The 24,535-nt window shown below is 43.7% G+C and overlaps 1 protein-coding gene and 1 long non-coding RNA gene across 5 annotated transcripts in view; one reads left to right on the forward strand and one right to left on the reverse strand.

The window, feature by feature from the left end:
* Window positions 1-24,535, reverse strand: part of RASGRP1 (RAS guanyl releasing protein 1) — an 82,760-nt gene that overhangs the window by 43,896 nt on the left and 14,329 nt on the right. The gene's annotated exons all lie outside the window — the stretch shown is intronic.
* Window positions 9-23,908, forward strand: LOC309625512. Its single transcript, XR_014242549.1, has 3 exons — window positions 9-7,358; window positions 8,531-8,662; window positions 8,863-23,908. It is a non-coding gene; the product is annotated as an uncharacterized lncRNA (long non-coding RNA).

Raw genomic sequence — 24,535 nt, forward strand, 5'->3', positions numbered from 1 at the left:
CTGAAAACACAAAGAGCAGCTTCTGAGCGAGGCCCCAGAGAGGAATTAGTTACCTGGTGGGACACCTGCCAGACCCCCATCACTCCCGGTGGAAGACCAGAGTGCGGGCTCTGCAGGCCCAGCGCCCCGCCCCCACTGACTCTGGCACCACACATCCCTCGGTTCTTCGCTTCTCTTTCTCCTCCTGCTGCATTCTCCCCACCCCCAAGTGTCCATTTTGAGGCTCATTAACCACGCTGCCGGAAAGGTGGTAGAATCGTGGGGAAAGGATAACGTTTGCACCGGTACATGCGAGTCTCTGTTGAAAGGAGAAGCAGATCCAGGCTTTGTGATGCCTGAAAGGCATATAACGGGGGAAGGAGGAAGTCCTTTCTGGGGTCAGAGGGAAAAAAGTTATAGTCTTAACAGATTACAGTTAGAATACCTTATTCTTGCTAGTTTTACAAAAACATATGACCATATGAATACATTTCTAGGGCTGCCCCATGGCCTTGGAAGGGGGCTCATGCAAATGAGGGGCCCTGAAATGTAAGCTTCCCTAGTTTTATGGGCAATGCCCTCTGGATGGGAATAAAGGAGGAAGACTATGGGCAAACATGACTTTTGGAGATTATGGGTGGGTTACAAGTACCCATGATGATTTGTATCAGAGATCATGGTTAGCTCCTTACTTGGGTTTTCCAAATCCTGCTGGTACCAAATAACAAGATGCATTCCATACAATGGCATTGGGTGCAAAGATTCCCCCTGGAGTGGTTTTCAAAATCTTTTAACATTTACGGCATGAAGTGTTAGGGGCTGTGCTGGTTTTTCACTGCAGATCTAGTCTCTGTCCTTCACCATGGACTGCATCACCAGGCTCCTTGCTAGCCAGCTTCCAGTTGGGTTCAGCCATTGGGATGCATCGGCAAGAGATGGGAGGAGAGAGAAGTAGGTATTTCTTTCTCCTTCCTGCTCTGCTTTGGCACTACTTCCCTGTAGCTACAGGTCCCTTCAATGATTGATCACGCTGCTTGGTCCCTCTTTGAGGGCTCTAGCTCTCACTGGGATCTAATACTATATACTAATCTCCCTTGACCCTTTGCTCCTGATGGTGGTAATGACTTCTGGCTGTTGATAGTCTCTGGGTGCAGCATCTCTTAATTCCACTCTCATCTCTGTAAGTAGTCCCCCATCATTAAAGTGTCTTCATTTAAACAAACCATGTGAATTCTGTTCCCTGCTGGGAACTTGAATGATTCAGGGGAAAATATCAAATGAAAGAATATACATGAATTGTTTTATCATTTGCTAGCTCTTTAAAGCACATTATACAAAAGGGGTTATCATTTTCATTCTTTCCAAGTGTACCAAATGGTAAATGAAGGACATAGTGCATTTGGGTTCAGGATTCAGAAGTTCTGGCTCACTTGCAAATAATGAGTTAAAGTCATAGTTCATTGAGAAAATATAAGCAAACGTGACAAGATCGCTCACCTTCCCACCACCAAATCCACCAATTTACCCGCATTCTATTACTCTTACTGCCTGCCTTCCTCTATTACCATGGGAGGCACTTCACAGGTCAATGCTTCCACTGAGCTCTGGGTCTCCTTTTTCTCAAGGACACTGACACTGTCTTTGTCCACGTTCTCTCTTCCAGTATCACCTTTCCTCTTTCTCTCTCCTGGTTTACTTCCACTGGCATTTAAGCACACCCCAGAATCTCCTATTTAAAACGAAATGAAGTAAAACAAAACCTGAAACTCTAGGCACCTCTCCATTCTGTTCCCCTTTTCAGCAAAACCTCAGTCATCAATTTCTCATCTCCCATTCCCTTTCATCCATACCATTTTTGACTCCTACCTCTCTTATTCCACAAAATCTTTTATTTTCAAGGTCTCCAATCTTTTATTTTCAAGGTCCACATTGCCAAATCCAAGGGTTCATGCCTCTGTCCTCATCTTACTTTATGACTTGAGTTGCATTCAACCCAACCCAACCCAAGCTGACAACTCTCTTCTTCCTGGAGCACTTTCTTCGCTTGGCTTCCACAACATCACACTCTCTCAGTTTCCCTCTCCAGCTCTTGTTCTGTCTCCTCTTCCTTTGCTGAGCTTTTAAATGTCACTGTGCTCTGCGGCTTAGTCCTCCCACTTCCTTTTTTTCTAACAATTTTTAAAGTCTAAAACTTTTTAAGCTTTAAATTTAAAAAATTTAATTTCTTTCTTCTAGGTAGGGGAATTCATCTAGTCCTTTGGCGAAAATACCATTGATATGCTCATGACTGCCCAACAGATATCTTCAGCCCTGAGTACCGAATTCGTGTGTCCCACATCCTACTTGGTGAATCCACGTAGATGTGTAATTTCTGACTTAACTCATCCAAACAAAATTCATGACCTCTCCCTCCCCTAATTCACTTCTCCTCCATTTTTCCTCATCTCAGGAAATGGTACCACCAGCCATCCTCTCAGTTACCCAAACAAAAAACCTAGGGGTCATCCTTCATTTCTCACTTTTCCTCGCATCCAATCCATTAGCAAGTCTTGATTCTACTTTCAAAATATGCCTCAAACCTCTCCATGTTTCCCCATCCTTGCCATCATGCTAGTTGTAGCCATTACCATGATGACCTAATTGACCTCCCTGTTTTCACTCTTATCCACCTACCCACAAACTGCTCTTCACACAGCAGCCAGGAGTGAGCTCCTAAAACCCATAAATCAGGTCATGTGCTTAATACGCTTCAATGGGTTCCATTATACTTGTAATAAAACATGGACTCCTTGCTACAGCCAACAGAGCTCTACATGTTCTGGCCCCTGTTAGTCTCCCACTTCATTTCATACCATATTACTCCTCTCTATACCACTGTTTATACCTCGAACCCTCCAAGATTATTCCTACTTTGCATTTGTTATTTCCGTTATGTGGCCTTTCTTCCCTTGGCCCATTCATGTCATTTATGTCTCAGTTTCAACATCACATCATCAGAAAGGTCTTCCTTGAACTACCTAAGGTAGCCATGATCCTGTCTGAGTTTCTTCACAACACTTATCAGTGATGTGAAGTTACCTTTTTTTATTTGATTTTTATTTTCTGAGTCTCTGCTAGAATATAAGCTTCATGAGACCTGACCTTGTCTGTTTTTTCCACAACCATATCTCTAGGGTCTAGAATAGTGCTGATACATGACAGTTACTCATTAAACACTTCTTGAGTAAATGAGTGAACTACACCAAATAGGAGACCCCTTAACTTTTCATGTATCTTTGGATATTGAGTTTGCTTTTTTCATTAGCTATTTCATTAATGATATATAATATACACACATTTTCTTCTTGGCCACAGTTTATAAAAGGAACAAAGTTACAATTTGATAAATCATTTTTAAGAAGTATTCATCTAGCCTTTTATAGTTTTATAAATCTTTCATTACTTATTCTAAGCTTACACTCTGGTGAGGTGGGGTTAATACTGCTATCTGTTTTCTGGCCCACATAATTTCTGTAATATTTTTCTCCTGCCACAAAAATTCTGCATAACACCCCAAAATTCAGTGACTGAAAACAGTAATCTTTTTTTTTTTTCCTCAAGTGTCTGTAAGTTGGCTAGGGGTTGGCTGATATAGGCTGGGCTTTGCTAGGGCTCCTATCCTACATGCCCCCCCAACTTCCCTGGACCAGTGGGCTAGGCGGGGTATGCTCTTCTCATGGTGATGGCAGGGCGCTGTAGGGCAACTGGAAATATCCAAGGCCTCTTAGGCCTAGGCTTAGAACTGGCATGCTGTCACTTCTGCTTTATTCTGTTGGCCAAAGAAAGTCACTGCTGAATCTCAAGTCAAAGGGCAGGAACCTCAAACTCATATGGAAAAGATCACTGACACAGAGAAGGTAAAATTGGGAGAGGGGGCAATAACACAATCAAATCTACCACAATTATACAGATGTAAGTTTTCAAGTCAGCACCTGACAATATAGTTTTGATAATGCACCTTTCCTCACAGAATTATATAGTCGTGCTCCTATTCCCGTACGTTACGGTACAAAGCAGGAGAAACTGAAATATATTTGTAGGGTATGCATTAGAATGTTCCTGGAGTTATGGACACAGTCGCAGACTTATTCAGTATGAATAGAATCTAAGACTTGCTATCTCAATTGTTCTTTGTGGCTGGCTAGCATCCTTCCATGGATGCTCATATATTAGGGAAAGGGGCTTAGGAGTGTCCTGGGTGAGATGAAAACCAAGTCACATACAGAAGGATTCAAGGACCCAAATAGGTTTACCATGGAGAAGACTCAGTAGAAATATTAAAATTTTCTTCAAATATTTGTAACGTTAACTGTGGGAGAATGTTTAGACTTGTTCTGTGGGGCCACAAATGGCAGAACCAGAGAGGATGAATAGAAAAAGTTATGGGAAAGAGAACTGGGCACAACACGTGGCAGAAAATTCTAACCATTAAGCCTGCCCAACAACGGAAGCATCTGCATCACAGACCTCTGTATTCAAGAGGAGGCTGGGGAGGGACATTTAATTCAATTTTTGTAATTGGCATTGCACCTATTATTTACTGAAGTCCTACTCAATACCAGGGGCTACGCTCAGCACTTTAACGACGTTATTTCTAATTCTCACAACACCTCTGCAGTGTTGGTACTGCTCACAATTTATAGCTGAGGAAATCAAAGCACAGAGAGCTTAGGTCATTTGTTTTAGGTCAAAGAGACAATGGGTGGAGGAGCTCAGGATCTGGCTCCTGGTCCATTTGATTCCAGATCCCCAGCTTTTTCCAAGACACTGCATGACCATTTGTCAGGATAGGGAATTCAAGTATTAAATGGGGGGAGGGGGCTAGAGTAGATGAGTTTTAAGATCTCTTCCAGTCCCTATAGGGCTACAAGTCTAAGAGATGCCACTGGAATATCGGATTGGAACCAATTAATGCACATTTGAAAGGATAGCTTTTTGCATCTGATGATTTCTGAAAAACTCTCACATGCCTTGGTGGATTGATAGTGATCATTCAAGTTAGCTTTAAAATAAGAAGGGTGCTGTGCCTAAGATTCACAGTCACAGTCATTCTCCACTTTTGCCTTGCACCCCCTCTTCCACAGAGTCCTGTGATGGTCCCCCAGTACGGCGTGTTAATCCTCACGTGCTCTGTGGGAGGGCAGGCTGGCATATGGTAAGGCCAGGAGGGCATGTCTCGGCACCTTGGTTCACAACCCCCTCGTCGGTGCCCCGTCTTCCACAGGAGAACTTCCTGGCATGTTCACTTGCCCTCATTCCCGCCACCACCTCTCCCCAACTCGAGCATCGACCTCCCTGCAACCTCATCAAGGATGCACTCCCTTCCTGCCCTCATCTCACGGAGCAGCACTTCTTCCTTCTTGAGGGGAAGAGCCTCCCTTTCAAAGTCAGATTTCAAAGTGGCTGGTCAAGGGGAATCTACCTTCCAGACTGCTGGATTTTATTTTGATAATTTGAAATAATTGCTGTAAGCTGATTTAAACATTTCAGTGAATAATTTAATTTTGTTTGCAGCTTTAGGCTTTTGAAAAATGTAGGGTGTCATACTAAAAATTCTAATAAGTAAAATGTGCAATGCATAATAAAATGTGCACATTTTCTCATTACCATCTGCTTCTCCTTCTACTTCAGGGGGAGACTTCTTTAAAGGGTTGAAACCTCAGTGTGACATAAAATGCCCATCTTACATACTCCATCACTCAACCTGGGGAGCAATGTGTGCTGCTAGGGAAGTATGCTAGTCAAAGATCCACCTGACCTGTGGACCATTTGCTCCACAGTGCAAACAGAAAAGCCATGTGGAGAGTCATTTCTCTGTGAGCCAGCAACTGGTTTTTCATCATTAGACTCAGTGTTGGCGTTAGCTATGCTTCATGGAATCACAGAATCTCAGGGTGGAAAAGACTTTAGCTGTCTTCCACCTCAACCTTCTAGCCGTTGCATTATTTCCTCCTAAAGGCATCACAGGTAACTGGCTGACTAGGCTCTACTTAACACCCTTCCAACGAGAGGATACAGCTTTCTAACTACTCTATAGAGCAACTTTCATTCTAGTTCAATTAAAAACATTTTATAATTAATCGACTCTGTGCAAGGCACTGTCCTAGGTACCAAAGGAGATATGAAGAGCTATAAGAAAACTCTTGTCTAGTTGGAGAATAAGACATACACCCAACATACTTCATAATATCAGGCAGTCAATGGTAGAAGTGAAACCCGTGGAGATCATGCTGAATGGTGGCAAAGTTCAGGGGAAGGAGAGATCCTATCCAGTCGTGGGGATTCAGGAAGCATCTCTTACCATCTGCAGTGAGGTGACCCAAAGCTTCAGGATTCAAGAGGCCATCTGGTCTAGCCCTCTGCCTCTCAATCTGCCCACAGACTCTTTTCTTCCTTTCTGTGGTTTAATCTTAAATAAGCTGCTTGCCTCCTAGAGTGATGCCCTGCTCCCTGATGATGTGACTCCTGTGACAACAAACTTGCAAATGGCTGCATTCGAGGCGCTGCATCTTGCTGACAAGGGGTGGGGGCAACTTTCCTACAGTGAAGGCTTGTCTGGGGGATGGGGCAGGAATGACTCGCTGCAAAATGGACATAAAACATGTCCAACACCAGAGAAAACTCCAGTGCAGAGTCCTTTCTTCCCCTTTGTTTCGGTTTCCATGGAAATCCCTTGATGTGCGAAGGGATTTTGTATGTACCAAAGACAGAATGTCAGAAATTGGTATATTGAGGGTGAGCAAGCTATCAGCACTGGGAGGGAATCACACAAAAGAACAGGTGTGTTGAAACCAGGGGCCAGAAAATGGTAATGGGAAAGCTAGTATCAGAAAGCCACGGGGCAGGTTTGGATCCAGAGCCTAGAGCAGGGCTGCAGCTGCTAATGCAGGTCAGTATCTCCAGTAACAGGAGAGGCTGGATTCAGGCAGAACCTGACAGATACCACACAGAGTTCTGAACGGATTACAACACGATGAATGTTCCAAAGAAATAAACCCTACTTGACAGCAAGACTATTACACTCATTAGATCCTGTCTGGAGAGTGCAGAAAAATTGACAAGCTGAAAATAAGTTTACTGGTTTGTTGTTTGTTTGTTGGTCTGGTTTTTTAGGGCCAACAGCTGCAGCTGGGGTAGGAAGTGCACGTGAAGAAAGAATGTGGTGACGCACACATACTTTGAACTCTCAGAGCTTCTACTACCTGAGCAGCTTACAACATGTACCGGCAGCACCTTCATCTTTTTTCCAACCAGGAGAAAGCAAGTGATTTGCTAAGGACGGAGTCTCGCTTCACAGGGCAAGCGTGAGAACCCGCGTGGCCGCCACTGGGGATGCACTGGTAAGAGTTTCAACAACAGCTCTCCTGGGGGGGTGAGGGGGACCCTGATCTGTAGTGTTTGCACATTTCTGTGGTATTAATACTCCCACTGGGGCCAATGCCGAGCCACCAATATGAAGTCAGACGGTGGAGCTGGGAGGAGATGCTTGCAGTCAGCTCTCAGCACCACGCTGCCGGTCCCGGGGTCGGAAGGGCGGTGCCTGCTCAGCTTCCATCCTACCTGGCACCTGTTCCCAGGTGCTCCCAAACCCGCTTTCCTCCTCACCCCACTCCTGATCTCACGCCCTCTGGGCCTTGCCTGGTGACTGACTGACCAGTTAATCCTGGGGATCGCGTTCCTCGGGAGGAGGGGAGGACGCATGGGTGAATCCTCTCAGGTGCCTGCATAACCCTAACCCTAACTTCTTGGAGTACTTGGTGCTCTAACCCAAGGAAGAACATTTTAACGTAGGGTGAGAATTCGGGAGAAGGGAAGCTCCCAGCCCTCATAAATCTAAGCCCCGCTCTGGTTCCCTCTGGGATAACCTGGTATGTCATACCCGGACCCATGGCGGGGGGCCTGCCACGTGAGTGAGAAAGTGGAGGTCTAGCTGGAGCATTTTCTGTTCCTTGGCACGGCACGCTGTCCAGGAGCTCTGAATATCTTGGTGACAATTAGCTTTAAATTACTTATTTGCACCGGCTGGGGGACACCTTGACCTGGACAAGACGCAGCCTCAGTTTAACCGAGAGCTGCAATTTCAAACTTCTGCAACAGGCCTTTAACCAGCGTCTCACCCAAGTGGGTTAGGGCTGGGCGGACCCACCTCTTCTCTCTGAGGGTGCTGACAGCCAAAGCCAGGGACACAGAGAACAGAAAAACCTGCTCATCGACCCCTACGTAAAGGGGGTTTGGTCTAATCAGGCTTCTCTCAACTCCTGTCCCAGAGAGGCTGACCTGGAGGCGCTTAGTGAAGGGAAGGAACTGCATTTGCTCCTGTTGTGCTATTGGATTTATTCACCATCCTGCTGGGCCAGCGTGGTGGAGCGGGAGGTGGGGCAGGCATTCAAGTTGCCCGGCATCTAGATAAACACAAGCATGCACACACAGCTGTCCTTGAAGCCCCCAGCAGCTGGAGAGCCACTGCTCTCCCTGGACGGGAACGCCTGAGAGCAAGACTTTGTTTTCACAGCACTGAGGCTCAACGGACAGAATCACCTGTGCTGGGCACCTGAGTTGTACCGCTCTGCAAGCAGCAGGCACCGTGCGCACAATTTTAAAGAGGAGGACTGAGGTGTCGTGCGTTGGCCATGGTCTAGGGCTGGTGAGTGGAAGGTCCTGGACAGGATCGGCCCTCTGGCCCCCAGCCCAGGGCTCCTTCCTTGGCATCTACCTCTCCTCGGGGGATTGCTGGGAAGTCAGTGGGGTAAGGCCTAGGCGTACTGGGAAAAGCTCTGACTTCCAGCCGTGCATGCTACAAGGCTAAACCTCTTACACCCATATCTCCTTTTTCTCCCCAAAAAGCCCTACATCCACATACCAACCCTGCTCTTCTCGCTGCAGTCACGGTACAGACTAAAAATCTTCCTGGAGACCCGAACCCTTAAACCCACCACTTCTCATGACATCAACACGAAGGCTGTTACTGGCACCATTCAGCTAGGACGACTAGACCCCAGAGAGCCTGTGGCCACGTGGGTGAAAACACCCAGTGCCCTGAGAGCTCACAGTCCCCTGAGCGGCCCACCTCCACCTCTTCCTGCAACAGAAGCTCCACTCCCTCAGCCAAACCAGACGGCAATGGGGACAGTCCTCCCTGCGCACGGCTTTGCTTCCGAAGCGTGAAGCTCTATGTAAAGGATGACCTAGATTTTTTGGATGAGCGACTGCAATCTATAAATGTCTAACCATGCGCACGAATTGCCTAAGTGAAAAAGAGCTTTCAGGTCTATTGCCTCTGCTGAGCAAGGCCATGGCCTTCCTTGGGGACTGCAGCCTCCATCCGGACCTGTCACGTCTCAAGAATCAGGGGTCTGAGAAGTCGTGAGGGAAGCTGTCCTCTTCAGTTCTGCAAATTGGACACAGTCCCGAGTGTGGAGGTCGGGGGGCTGGGCCGGCACTGAAAGACAAGGGGCGGGAGGGGGCGCGACGGGTGTGGGGTAGGCCCGGTGATGGACTCTGCGACCCGGTGATGGACTCTGGGACGAAGCCATGACCTCAAATTCTAAGAGCCGTTGTTGGAAGGCGGCACCAACTGAACACCCTGGGCAGGTGGCCGCTTCTCCGGGGCCCACCTAAGTCCCTGGGAACAATCGAATTGTCCAGCTGGGTAGAGAAGCTGTGATTTGAGTCCTTGGTGAGCTGCTGTCAACGCAGCCCACTTGGCTCACACAGTGACCGTCCCCCGCACAGCACCACAAGGGTGTGCCCGGCGGGGGGCGGACGGGCAGCAGGGCCGCGGCTGAGCTTCCCGAGGACATAGAGAGCTGCCCGCAGGTGGCTGGAGGGAGGCCAGCACAAGGGGCGCGGACCCAAGACAAAGACACAACACAACAGGGAAGGGAATCTGGGGCAGCGCTCGCTCCGCTCTCTCCTTGCTTACTGGAGCGCGTTCCTATCGCTTCCATCTTGTCTGTTAAATCCTGAGCCTTTTTTTGCGTATTTGTTGACAGGCTGGATAGGAATTAAGAAGCAACTCAGGGAACTTTCCAAACACTGACCTAGTGAAATAACACAAGGCCTGTCTGGGACTTACTGGTTAGCCACGAACTCAGCCTTCTTCAGAAAGTTTTTCTCACTACTGATTTGATCCTAACAGACCTAGACGCCTAGATAATCTCGTTCCGGTGCACAACAGGGCTGAAGCAATTGGTGTACGTTACCATAAAATGGCACTGCCCCCAACGCTGTCTCACCACAAACTGTGCTTTCACCGTACAAACTGTCCTTGGCTCATAATTCTCTGCAATGAACAGGCCTGGACAAAAGACATCACACCATCACGTATGGTAAAAGGACTGAGTAAAATCTTTTGTAATCAGACAGAAGTTATTCTGAAAGCCTCCTCGCCCCTTCTTTGGTTGTAGTTAGGATTAGATTACCTTTGATTAAAGACAGAAAAACGCTTAGTAAACTGGGAAGCACTGTCACAGGGGTGAACTGTTCTTATTTCTCTTGCTGGATTTGGAACACTATTTTGCTCCTGCTAGGCTTTGGTTATTCCAGAGTGGAACAATGATTTTTCATGAAATACTTCATTATAACCACAACTCAAAGAGGGGCTCTCCACGCTGGTCTGTCACACTGCCCGTGCCAATGAGACCAGATGTGGCTTCCTGCAAGCATGGCTCCAATCCACGGCAGAGTAAGTAGGGGCCTTCCAAACTTCTTTCCAGTTCTAGGTTCTAAGTGCAACCTGCCCCTCGGGCCCTCAAGACAGAAGGATTTCTCAGGGTTTACTGAGGTGCTAGAGAGAAATCTGCATGAGGACCCAGGAATGACTCTGAAAGAGAGAACTTCACAGTTGGGTGAGGAATCTCTTATTAACTGAAGGAAAGAAAAAACTGCCCTCTACTCAGGAGCCAAGAGCCAAATAAGAAGGGGTTTCAAAGCAGCCCAAGTCATGAACTGGTGCTGTGTCACCGTCTTACAGAAACAGCCAAAATGCAACTGAAACTCACTAAGTGGATACCAATCGGAAGATGGGAAGGCCGGGAGCACCATTTGGTGTTCTGCCGGAGGAAATACAGCATCTGACCGGAACAAGTGAACTACATTCAAAGTCCAGCCTGACTTTCTCTCCCTCTCCCGCTGGCGGTCTCTGTTGCTCTCCTGCTGTTAAACATACATGGAGTGCAGTACCAGGCCCTGTTCCAAAAGGGTCTTCACATGTATTAACTCTACGAGGTAGGTGGTATCGTCATGATAGATGAAGAAACCGAAGTTAAAAAGGGGGTAAGGCAACGTGCCCAAATTTAGCTAGTAAATGGCAGTCCTGCGATCTGAACCCAGGCTGCCAAGCCCTGGGATAGCTCTGTCATTTCCGGGCCTCAATTTGCTCATTTGCCAAATAAAAGCTTGATAATATCTTGCCTCCATCCCTCCCAGCAGAGAGATAATCAGGAGATCAGTCAAGATAAGGAAAGCACTTTGATATCTTTTGGGGAGAACAAGGTCCTGCACTAAGTCCAAACCACTGTGATATCTGGTTGACTGGCGGGTCCCAAAGATCTAGGCTGCCTGACAGTACGGTAGTCACGTAACACACGAAACCTCGCGCCACTGCTGAAGTACTAACAACACGCATTTATTAGGGCCTTCGCTCCTCGCACGTTAGCTTATTTGAACCTCACACCAACTCTGCAGGATGGGTGTTATTTTAATTATTTTACAGACGAGGTAACGGAGTAAGGTGAGGTGAGCTGCTTAAAGTCACATGCGTGGTGAGTGCCTGACCTGAGTCCAGGTCTTTCAACTCAAGCCCGGCCCTTTCCACCGCATCCCACTGCTGCTCAATCTGGGTTGAGAAGAGTAAAGGCACATCCTTTCCATCTCAGCTCTGGAGGGTTTCTGGTGCCAGCCTACCTGGGAAGGTACTGAGCATCCCTGGTGCTTGGGTGGGCTAGGCTATTGTGCTGATAGTTGTATTTGTTTTTTCTGTTTTGTAGCGCAAGGGCCTGACCTAAACTTTGATTGCTGAGGCATCCATTTCAAAGAGGCATCCTTCAAAGCCGGCTATCTTTCAAATAAACACACGGCCAACCACAAGACCAGATAAAGGGCCAGGCCACCTCCCCGCACTGAGGCTCCTTGGTTTTAGACATCGTGGTTGATTTCAATAACTGACCATTGGGCTACTTGATTTTTCCTCTCCTCATGCTTTAAACTCCTGACCTTATGTTTTAAATTCACCCATAAAGACTGAGCCCATCAAACATTAGACCCACCCTTGACCCCAATATACTCAGAACCCCTGGCCTGCGTGCCCTTTCTCTTTCTTTCTCTCCTCTCTCCCTCCCCCCACCCCAACCTTGCTGTGTGGCCCTAGGTATGCTGTGTAATTTCCAGGTCTTGTAAGCAATAAACTTTTATTTTTCCAAAGTTTCCTGATGGTTATGCTGAACAGTATCTTGTAATCATAATAAGAACCATAGTAAGAACCATCTCCTTTTGAGACGGGCACAAAAGAGCCCTGCTATAGGCATTCTAATTTTCGCCACAGCTCTGCAGGGTAGATGCTGCTGGTTCACACATGAAGAAACAGACTCAAGGGAGGTAATAACGCATCGTTACCACTCATTTGTAGTCCCACAGCTAGGAAGTGGCAGGAAGGGACTACAAATTATTGTGCTGGTTATTTTCTCATTCTGAGTCCAGGGCTGTAGTCTCTGCAGTCCTGCACTGCCTTCTAAATGGGGATCCTCTGAGGATAAGGACACGAGTTTGCTGACTTCCTGTCAGTTCCCTGCAGTCTCCGGTCCCCTGCTGTGCACATTACAATGGGGCCATTTCTTTCACCCAAATCACAGGACAGTAGTCCCCCCTTATCCACGGGGGGTACATTCCAACACCCCCAGTGGATGCCTGCAACCAAAGATAGTACCAAACCGTATACTATATACACCATGTATGTTTCTTCCTATACCAACGAGTGGGTAGAGTCTACAGTGTGGATCTGCTGGACAAAGGGATGATTCATGTCCTGGGCAGGAGGGAGCAGGGTGGTGGTGAGATTTCATCATCGTACTCGAAATGCCGTGCAATTAAAAAACTAAAAATAGAGTTACCATATGATCCTGCAATCCCACTACATATATCTAGAGAAAACTCTAATTCGAAAAGATACATGCAACTCCTTGTTCACAGCAGCACTATTTACAATAGCCAAGACATGGAAGCAACCTAGATGTCCATTGACAGATGAATGGATAAAGAGGATGTGGGGGGTGTGTGTGTGTATACACACACACACACACACACACACACCCCGGAATATTACTTGGCCATAAAAAGAATGAAATAACGCCATTTGCAGCAACATGGATGGACCTGGAGATTATCATACTAAGTGAAGTTAAGCCAGACAAAGACAAATATCCTATGATATCACTTATACGTGGAATCTAAAAAAGAGTACAAATGATCTTATTTACAAAACAGAAACAGTCTCACAGACATAGAAAACAAACTTATGGTTACCTAAGGGGAAAGGGGAGGAGGGATAAATTAGGAATTTGGGATTAACAGATACACACCACTATATATAAAATAGATAAACAATGAGGATTTACTGTATAGCACAGGGAACTGTACTGAATATTTTGTAATAACCTATAAGGGAAAAGAATCTGAAAAAGAATATATATATATATATATACACACACACACACATATACATATATATGTATCTGAATCACTTTGCTGTACACCTGAAACTAACATGATATTGTAAATCAACTCTACTTCAATAAAAAAAAAAAAAAACAAATTTAAAAATATCCTATAAAAAAATAAGAAATAAAACCTATGAATTATTTACTTCTGGAATTTTCCATTTAATATTTTCAGACTGCAGTTGACCTTGGGTAACAAACTTCAGAAAGCAAAGCCTCAGATAAGGGGAGATTGCTCTGTATAAGAACAGATACTGACTAGTAGCCAATGATAAACACAAAGCAGTAGCTGTGCACTTATTGAAAGAGTTATATGTCTTTGGAAGAAAGATGTATGTAGAAAGGATTTTTATGCCTGAGATGTGAGGGGATGCAGGGAGGTGATGGTAAGGGAATAATCACAGTTTTTAAGAAGAAAGGGTAAAAAGACGAATCAAGAAACTATAAGGACAAAAAGCAGGACCTAATGTTCAGGCTCTTCTTTCAATCTGTGTTAATGCCACTGGCATTTAATTCCGTTTACAGATCTAGACAGAGCATCCCCTTGACACGGTGACAATCAGAGATTCCCAGATATCTTTAAGGGTCCTGAAATTTAATGTCATTGTGCAATAGAACAATTCTCCTCAAGTGAGAAAACCTTAGACTACAGTTCAAAAAGCCTTCCTGGGCTTGCGATCTAGATAAGAATTGCCAAAATATATCCACTGAAAAACTGACATTTTCAGGACTGAAAGGGTAACGGGAGATGCCTGAAGAAGCTGATATCCTGAGTTTCTGTGGGATATAATAGGTTGATGCCAAGATTTCTTCGACTTGTGTCCTCAACTGATCAGCAAGTCCTTGGTCAGCCCTGGAGCCTGCTCTGATCAGAGTAGGAGGGGATGCCGAGGGCAGGGCCACCAACCCCACACGGCACTGAAAATACCACTAAACAGCTGGACACGCCTGAGCACAGCACTTTTCACCTTACACAGTACTTCCACATGCTTGGTCTCATTTGACCATCACATCCACCTTGTGAGGTGGGTAGGGACACAGTCACTTTGCAGATGAGAAAGGCACAAAAACAGGGCTGATGTTCAATCTGTCCAAGTGGCATCTGTGTGGACTGATGGGGTCTGTGCCATACCAGTTACTAAGTATTTTGAATATCACCCTGGATGAACAACTGGCCCGTGGATAATACCACCACCAGCGGCAGGGATGGTGTTCCAGGCTTGGATGTTCTCATAACAAGTCCAAGGTCTTTGTTCTAAGAGAGCTGTGCCTAGTAGTGTGGGAATTGCGGAGATAACCAGGGTCCTGTCCCAGCAACTGTCCAGAAGCTGCCGACTATAATATGGTACAGAACACAGAAGGGCCTGGAGGGAGGTACAAACAAAACACTAAGGCAGTGTGGGGAAAGGGGAAGGCTAGATTTGACTAGAAGAAATGGCTCAACCTTTATGAAGAGGTGGCATGAGGTGGGTCTTGAAGGAGGGGTCAAATATTGACAGACTAAGATGGAGGTAAAGACATACTGGGTGATGGAAGAAATGGTTTCTACTCTTGGAGATTAGAGAGTTAAAAGTATATTCAGGAAAGGATGCGAAGTCCAGTTTGGTTTAATTAGAAAGCATTTGTAGATAGGAAGTATGAAAATGTGGGTAAGGGTCACAGTGTTGGGGACCTCATATACCAAACTGGGGAGTTGCCCTTACTCTGATCTTTACTTTAAAATTCTGCAAAAGCAGATGGTCTGTCTACAGAAAGAGGAAAGCAGCACCCTCTCACCTAGCAATCTTTTAAAACTGGTTATACCTTACAACCCGAGCCCTAAAGGCTCTTTTCAAGGTGGATCATTTCTAAAGAACCTAGTACCTTATTTTAATTTCTACTTGCATCTTTTCCCTAACTGCATAGCTACTAAGGGAAGGTTACAGAGTGGGTGAGTGTGTGTGTGTGTATGTGGGCATGTGTGTACACTTACTGCTACAGTGAGATCATATCAGAGCATGAAATAAAGGTTGGTTTTTGCCTAACACGACTAGTTTTGCTGTTATTCAGGAAGCTCGGTTACTTGAATTGATTATTTTTCCTCCCACACTTGGTCAGCATTAGTATCTTAACTCTCAATTTCCTTCCCTGTCAACATCCTTCCCAGACTGCTTTAAAAGCCAAGGAACCATACAGATGGCCATCTATGATTACAAGACAGCAATGACTCTAGGGCTTCCCCCATCTGTCACAGGGATGCTGGATCATCCAATTCCAAACAAATTCAGACCCCCAAATGTACAAGAAGTCAGCAAGGATGGGGTATGAAAGTTGGTAAGGCTTTGGCTTCAGCTGCTTGCTCAGAGTTTGGTCACAGTGGGTCAATATCATTATTTCATCTTTGGCCTCTCATGTGCACCAGCTGGCACATGTGTCCCTGATCCATGCTAGTGATTTAGATAAAATGAGGATGCTGTAGCCAGTTTGAATAGGTAAAGAGCAGGCTGTGTAGTAGGAAGCACTTCAATACTTTCCCCACTTGGTGTGTTTTCCCCCTTTACCTCTCACCTTTCCACACACCTGGTCACCTGTGGAAACCATAGGAAAGATCTTCCTGTGTTAAGGTGTTGGAGACTTCAGTATTCCTCTGGTCATATTTGTATAATAATTGTCACTCTGAGAGGAGATAACATAATGAAAAAAAATTCACAATTGGTAAATTTTGGGGCTTTAGTGGGTGATTTTTTTTTCTTTTTCTAGTGAGGTGGTCTTAATTTAATGGAGAGTTTCAGGAGAAAAAAAATCAAAGGTTTTCTATCCTAGGGTGCATATGTTCAGGCTTACCCAGAAGTAAATGAATATATTAAACCTGACTGCCTTTTCAAGACCTCCTGGTTAGCTTAAAAATAAGACGAGACAAAAAATAAACCAAACGACCTCCCCACAAATAGATCCCAAGGTCTTATCTCATACCTATTGCATCAAAATATTCAGGGATGGACACAGAATTTGTATTTTTAAAAATCTCTCCAATGATATGATGGTCAGTCAAGTTTGATTAGACTGCTTTAGACCACTTAGTTTATTCCGTGCCCTGGGGTAGGTCTATAAGCTACTAAATGACCTGATGAAGACATTTCCAATTTCAGAAATCAGTGGTGAGGTCTTTCAGTCATTTTCAGGGCTAGACACAAGGGAAGTACTTAACAAATAGGTGATTTGGTGCCAGCGTTACAGACTCCTGGGTGGGGACTCATGAAGCACATCAGAAATCAATGTGGGGTGAGCCAGAGGACCATGATCAAAGGTAACTGATCTGGGCCACAGGGAGTTTCCCGTTGTACATCAGTAAAGCTCCCCTCTCCCTCGGGCTTGCACAGCCATATTCTTAGGGGATATTTTATCCCTGAAGCCGGAGACCAGGGTCCTTCACACTCTCCAACATAATGATGTCAGTTCTCCTGGGGCCTTCACAGGTTCTGCTGATTAAGGGTCTCTGCCTGTGGTGTCTGGGCACTCTTCTCTCTCCCCTCTTCCCTGGAACCCTGGGAAGTGTCCACTGGGGTCTATCACTTTCCAGGCATTAATGAAGGGGCACCGAAAGCTCAATCCCAGGGATGACCCTCCTGTACTTTGTCTGGCCAGGGGCATTTTATCCAGGATATGAAAACAAATCATTGTCCCTTTCCCACCATCCAACTCTTGGGCCTTTTACCACTCTTAATATTTCTGCCAGAGAGAGGAACCATAAGGGGATTGAACATTAGTCATTTTATAGTATTTCAGCAACTCTGGTAAAACAACTGGAACAGACTCACAAGTATGATTAAAATGAAATGTGTGGGCTCTTGGGAAATTTCAATGAACCCCTCTTCTACACTGGCATGGTCTCATGAATTAACTTTCAAGTAGTCTGCCATTTCACCTCTGTAGTTCGTGGGGTGTTACAAAGAGTATTTCACTAGCAGCAGGTCAACTGATTAAATAAGGATGTTCTTGGCAGGGTTTTATTTATCTCCCCACCCCTGCCCAATGATCATCAGAAGGGGGCTCTGGTTTCTGAGTCACTAGACATTTGTCCCTCAGATCTTGGCCCTCACATATTTGATCACACACAATCATAGAGGAACCCAAAGGATTAAACTAGAGATGAAACAAAAGTTAGTCATCTTCACTTGCTATCTGGTAGGCCTTGAAAATCTTGGCTTTGCCTTCTAGCAAGCTCTACCACATGGGAATAGATTGTGAAAAGACGTCCTCTCACTTAAAGTTCCTACAGAAGAAATTTCTACCGGTTTTCTGCTAGCCAGTTTTGGTGTTTGTTTTTTGAAAAAAATTTTTCTATCTTACTGAGGTACAGTGGAAAGCACAAATTTTAACATATAGTTTGATGTCTTCTGACAAATACATACATCCTTATAACCCAAACCCTCTCAAGATCTAGCATATTTCTATGACCCAGTAAGTTCCCTTATCTTCCCAGTCAGTTCCTCCAACTCAGCCCGCTATAAAGCCATTTTTCTTATTTTTTTTAAATCATATATTAGTTTTACCTATTTTAGAACTTCATATATTGGAATCATACAGTATGTATTTTTGTGTGTAATGCTTCTTTCATGAAGCAAAACATTTTTGAGATTAACCAATGTTGACTACATCAGCAGTGCATTCCTTTTTATTGATGAGTAGGTATTCCATTGTATACATAGCGTATTGTTTATTCTTTCTGATGTTGAATGATATCTGGGTTGTTTCCAGTTTTGGATTTTTATGGCAAAAGCTGCTATGGACATTCTTGTATAAGTCATATCATGGGCATGTTTTCCTTCCTCTTGTATAAGCGCCTAGGAGTACAATTGATGGGTCATAGGGTAGGTGTATATTTATAAGAAACTGCTAAACAGTTTTCCAAAGTGATTATATCATTTTGCATCCCATTCATAATGTTTAAGAGTTCGAGATGCTCCACATCCTCACCAACAGCTGGTGCTGTCAGTCTTCTGATTTTATTGTTTCCATTTATCTGTTGAGTTACTCTTCTGTTTACCTTACTCTGAGTCCTTCAACATATTTATAATAGCTGTTTTAAATTCCCTAGTTACTAATTCCAACATCTGTGTCAACTCTGAGTCTATTTCTCTTTTTTTCCTTCTGGTTATGGGTCACATTTTCTTGCTTTTTAAAATGTCTTGTAATTTTATATTACATGCTGGGCACTGTGGATACAATGTTTAGAATTTGGATCATGTTAATTTATAGACACATTTAATTTACTGGAGCTTTAAACTCATCCTGTCAAGGCCTGGATTTAGGCTTTGTTAGGGTGGCTCAAGAGTAGCTCTTATTCTAGGGCTCTAGTACTCCTATTCCTGTGGTGTGGTCTTTTTCATGTCTCAGCTGAATGCCTCAGGTGTTATATCTCTCCATTCTGGCTGGTTCCAAACTGCAATATTTCCCAGACTATAAGACTTCCTCTGACTCACAGACCCCCAGTAACAGTTTGGTGGCATGGAGTCTTACCATATTTGTATACAGTTTAGCACTTGGCCAAGGACAAAAGAGATCCCTTCTTTCCAATACCCTACTCCACAAATTCCAGCCATCCCAGAAGCCCTGAACACAAACTCTGTATCCTCTGCCAGGCAAGATGCTGCTCTCTGAGTTCTAGTGCTCTGTACAACAATTTGTATAGTGCCAGGAGAAAGCCAAGATAAGTTTTGAGGTTACCTTATATCTTTTCATTTTATCCATAATCACAAGTCTGTCCTGTTTTCTAATACCTAAAAATAGTTGCTTCAGACTTCCCTGGTGGTCCAGTGGGTAAGACTCGGCACTCCCAATGCAGGGGGCCTGGGTTCGATCCCTGGTGGGGGAACGAGATCCCACATGCATGCTGCAACTAAGAAGTCCACATGCCACAACTAAGAGTCCACATGCCGCAACTAAGAAATCCGAAAGCTGCAACTAAGAAGTCCGCATGCCCCAACTAAAGATCCCACACGCCGCAACTAAGCCCAGCTCAACCAAAATAAATAAATAAATAAACAAATAAATTTTTAAAATGCATGTTAAAAAAAAAAATAGCTGCTTCACATGTTAGGTCCAGTTTTATAGTTGTTTACAGCAGAAAAATAATTCCAATACCCAATAATCTATCTTGGCTAGAACCGGGAGTTCGTGTTTTGATATTTAATATGTGTATAAATGGGAAGTCCATTTACTCTGTATCTGTCCTCTGGGAGGACATATACATACTAACTCTTCTATGCATAACATTATCAAGACATACATATGCTTAACACTGTTAAGACTAAGAAGAAAGAAAAAACCACTAATTTGTCTTCTTTTCAGGTGCTGCCATCTTATATCCTCATAGATTTTATTTCTATATCATTCCTTAACTATTTATCTCCTCTGTACTCTTTCTAGCCTTCCATTCCTGTCTTAAAACCCAGAGACTAAACCTAAATTTAATAATGCCCTGCACTCTAGTGCAGGTATCTCCTGATGGTGTTCTAGTCCCTAATTTCAGATGTTTCCAAGGCCTACAGGTATCTTGTACTCCTTCTGTGCTTCAGTTATATGAAATACCTGTATTCCTTCAATAAATTCCGTAAGATAGTTCATGTTGGATTTCTGTCATTGTCCTAATAGTTTGAAAAATGAGGGAATTACGTTTTGGGGTCTTATTCACTAAACACCTATTAATATAGCTCATATTCATGTAAAATTTAAAATTATAGTACTATGTACTAGGTTCATACCTGCCTGTGTCTATTATGACAACATCCGGTAATTTTTTTGACACAGCCATTTCAACCAGATATCTCCATCCTGTATCTCCAAGATGCAATTATGCACCCTTTGGCAGTTTGCATTATTAATCTGGGAGGATGATACACTAACATTCAAGTCTATAACCTAACCCTAAACCCTAAATCCTAACCCTAACATTCTGATTATCTACTATTTTTGATTTATCTATTTTTGATTATCTACTATAATGGTATTTTGATAAAATTTTACATAAATGATTTCTTTCTACTAAGATATCCACTTCACAACAATATAGAGGATATGTATTAACTTTCATGTTGATAGAAACTGAGTCTCAGAAACATTAAGAAACTCGCTAAGGGCAAAAAGTTCTAGCACTATGAGTAGACCTCATAATTCAATCAGGGTATTAGTCCCTTAACCTGGAAAGTCTATTTCTATTAAGGCAATCCCAGATTACTTTAACTTTTTGAGAAGTCACATGGCACTATAGGCTCATACTGAATTTAAAATCTACTAATATCCTTTGGTATTTTTCATAAGATGACAATTACCCTAGTTTTTCTCCATCCAGAATATATATAAAGCAATATTATTACATTTCAGTGCAAGACATTTATTCCTATTGAAGTGCTGTCCAAGTTCTTTGCTCATATTGATCTTCCTGAACTTTGATTTCCGTCTAATGTACTTATTTCCATCAGTGTGTCTAACAAAAACATAGATTGTGTTTAAGTCTGATGAAAATGTCCAGAGCCACTCATAAGTGTTTACACCTGCAGAGCGACATCCATCCATACCCATGCCTGTATGTACACACTTTGAGTATGATTATTAACCAGCTCTGAATCTATCTGGATCTATATGTAGCCTATATTTGCCCATCCAACATTTACTGAGCATTTACTTTGTAGCAGAGCCGTCAGTACCCCACCCACACACTCTCAGGCCCTCCCATTATAGTGTATGCCTGCCCAACTTCCACCTGCCTGAAGGCTTCCTTTGGAGGTCCTTCCCATCCCCACCTGTGCGCACGGCAGCCCAGACGTGCTGGAGAAAACATGCTGGAGAATTAACACCTAGAAGCAGCCCTTAAACAACGACTGGAGGTACTTGCCATATAAATACCCCAGCTCCTTTGCCTTCGGTAGGATAGTTCTCAAGTCTTCTACCTTGATTCTAGAGTAATAACCCACTTGACAATGCATCCTTTATAAGCCGCCTTCCCAGTTTTTTCCTAGGATCATCTTCCGAAGTAAACTATTTGTATTCAAATCCTTGTCTCAGGATCTGCTTCTGAGGAAATCTAAGACAAACATTTAATTTCCACCCAAACTAAAATGACCTTTAAAACCTTTCACCATTATTATCTGTTTTGCAGATGAGACAACTGCAGTAAAATAACTTGCCTAAGGCCAACATTTGGTAAATGGCAGAGCCAGGAGTGGATTCCAAAGACCACCATGCTGCGTGGCCTCCCATGGCCTCCTCTGTAATCTGCTCACTGCCTTCTTGGGATCACGACCACGGCTCTATCACGACCACGGCATTTCCCTGATCAAAACTCTGTGTGTGTGTGTGTGTGTGTGTGTGTGTGTGTGTGTATGATGTGGGGTGGGGAGGAGGGTATTACATTCTCTCAGTCATGTAACTCCAAGTCCTGCCTCTGATAGAAGGGTTGAAGATTGAAGTCTGCAGGTTTTTTTGTTTTGTTTTGGTCTTTCTGGATACCGGGAATTCAACTTCTCAGTGCTGAAGCAGGGAGTGGGCTGAATGTGATGTGGGATGTCAAGTACAGGACATGAATAAGGTATTTCAGTGCTGTGCAACCAAAGTACCCTATGTTTATTCTTGACTTTCCTCTTCCCTCTTTAAGACCGACATAGCACTCTATTTCATCACCAAAGAAAATTAGACTAGATTCCTTTGAATTTTCTGGAATTCTTAATCATCTATTTTTCTTAGGTTTGAGAATACTTTTCTTTTTAAGATCTCAATATGGAAAATTATAAGCATATACCATAGTAGGCAAAAACAATGTAAGGGACCTCTATGGACCTATCTGGCTTCCACAATGATCAGAACACAGCCAGTTCATCTATACCCCACTCACTTCTCCCTCCCATATTATTTAAAAGCAAATCCCAAACATGATATTTCATCAGTAACTATTTCAGTATGTATTTTAAAAAATAAGAACTCCTAAGAAAAGAAAAAAAAAACCCAATGCGTTATTAACATGCCTCAAATAAAATTGATAGCAATTCCTTAATATCATCAAATATCCATTCAGCATACAAATTTCCAAGTACATATAATTATATAATAATTATGAGTATGCATGTGTGTGTACATTTAGAAAAAAGGTTCACATGTTATGACTGGTTGAAATGTCCCTTAAATCTCTTTTAGTCCAGAGAATCCTCCTCTATCTTTCTAGCAATTTTCAGGGCACACTTTCTCAGTTAACTGAAGCTAATCCATCTTGGGCAGATGTTGGTGGTTGCTGACCGGGTAACAGGACTCTAAGCCACTGAGGGCAGAGACGGCGGGGGAGCCACAGGCACCGTAACTGTGGGGAATAGGTCCTTCCGGGTTTATTTAAAGCAGCGCCAAACAGTCAGGAGAACCCCAGTCACCACGCGCTCGGCTCATCCTTGGCAATAACTGAAGACAAAGTCCAGCAGCCAGGAGTGTGGGAACTACAGCTGTCTTCTGGAAAGCAACACATCAGAAGCTGGAGTGACTCATTGTGTGCCTTGAACTACCTGGGAGTGGAGGGAAATGGTGAACCCACCAAAGGAGGTTTGGGTGGAGTAAATCTGGAACCCAGGATGCAAGTGAGCTGGGGAGGAAGAAGCGGGGAAGGGAGCATGAAAACATCCCTATGCATCTGGCATTAAATAAGTGAATGCAAAATTAACCGAAAGGATTAACTGCTCACCAGACTTAAGGATACTCTGTAGGCTGTAACTACATTCTAACAAGATAGACTCATAAATCATAATGCTGGGACGTTTCTTGGCTTCCTAAATGTCCTGGGTGCCTCCTTTAAATGCGGCTCTTCGCAAGATTACAAAAACAAGTCCTGGGGGGACAGCAGTTCACAGACATCAGTGGAGGGAAGCCAGACAAAGCTACCTTTGCTCCCCTACCCCAGAAACTCCCAAGTGACTTCATCCCTGACTGCCTTACTACTCTGGTTATTCCACTCTCTCCTTCACTATAAAACTGCCAATCTCTGCTTCCCCTTCCCCCTCGAGAACAGTACCTCTGGTCCCTACTCCCTTTGTTCATTTCAATTAATTGCCGGTGTCCCTCTAATCCAACCTCCCTCCTGGCAGCATCTTCTGCCTGAAGATTTTGGTAAGAACCTCAGCAGTCGCCCCAGGGCCCTTGAACACTCTTTGGAGAAAACCAAAGCAGACATGCTGACTTTCCCTATACATAAAAGAAAAAAAAAGAAAAGAAAAGCTCACCTCTAGACTTTTAAATTAATGGGAGCATTTTTTGTTTCCTTCATTTATTACAACTATAATCGGTCATGGTTATCATAATTAGCATTTAGCATTGGAAAGAAATGAGTAACTACTTTTCTTTCCTTGTAATGTCTTTAAGTCCTCATTAGAATCATTTTAGTTGCCAAGCAACCTTCACTTTTATGCCTCACATGTGAAGAGATTATGCCAGAATTATTTTTTAAAATCAATTTTAGGATGGAATAGCAATTTTGTGTGCTAGCACACCTCTTTATAAATACTAATACTGATTTTAAGATCATAATTGTTTAAAATGTGAATTATGAAAAGCAAAGAGGTAATTGTAGTCAATCTACCATAAAATAGTTAATAGGATTGCAGTACATAAACATGCATAGAAGAGAATCTAGAAGATATACCCAACTGTGTCGATAGTGCTTATCTTGCTTTTGGTGGTAGAATGGATGAATGCAATTTTCTTCTTTTTGCTAGTCTGTATTTTCTAAGCTTTCTATAGTGAACATAAATAATTTTAAAAGTTATTAAAATGTTAGCAATTATACTCCAATA

The sequence above is a fragment of the Balaenoptera borealis genome (assembly GCF_965194805.1).
Source record: "Balaenoptera borealis genome assembly, chromosome: 3".
In the NCBI taxonomy this organism is placed as follows: Eukaryota; Metazoa; Chordata; class Mammalia; order Artiodactyla; family Balaenopteridae; genus Balaenoptera; species Balaenoptera borealis.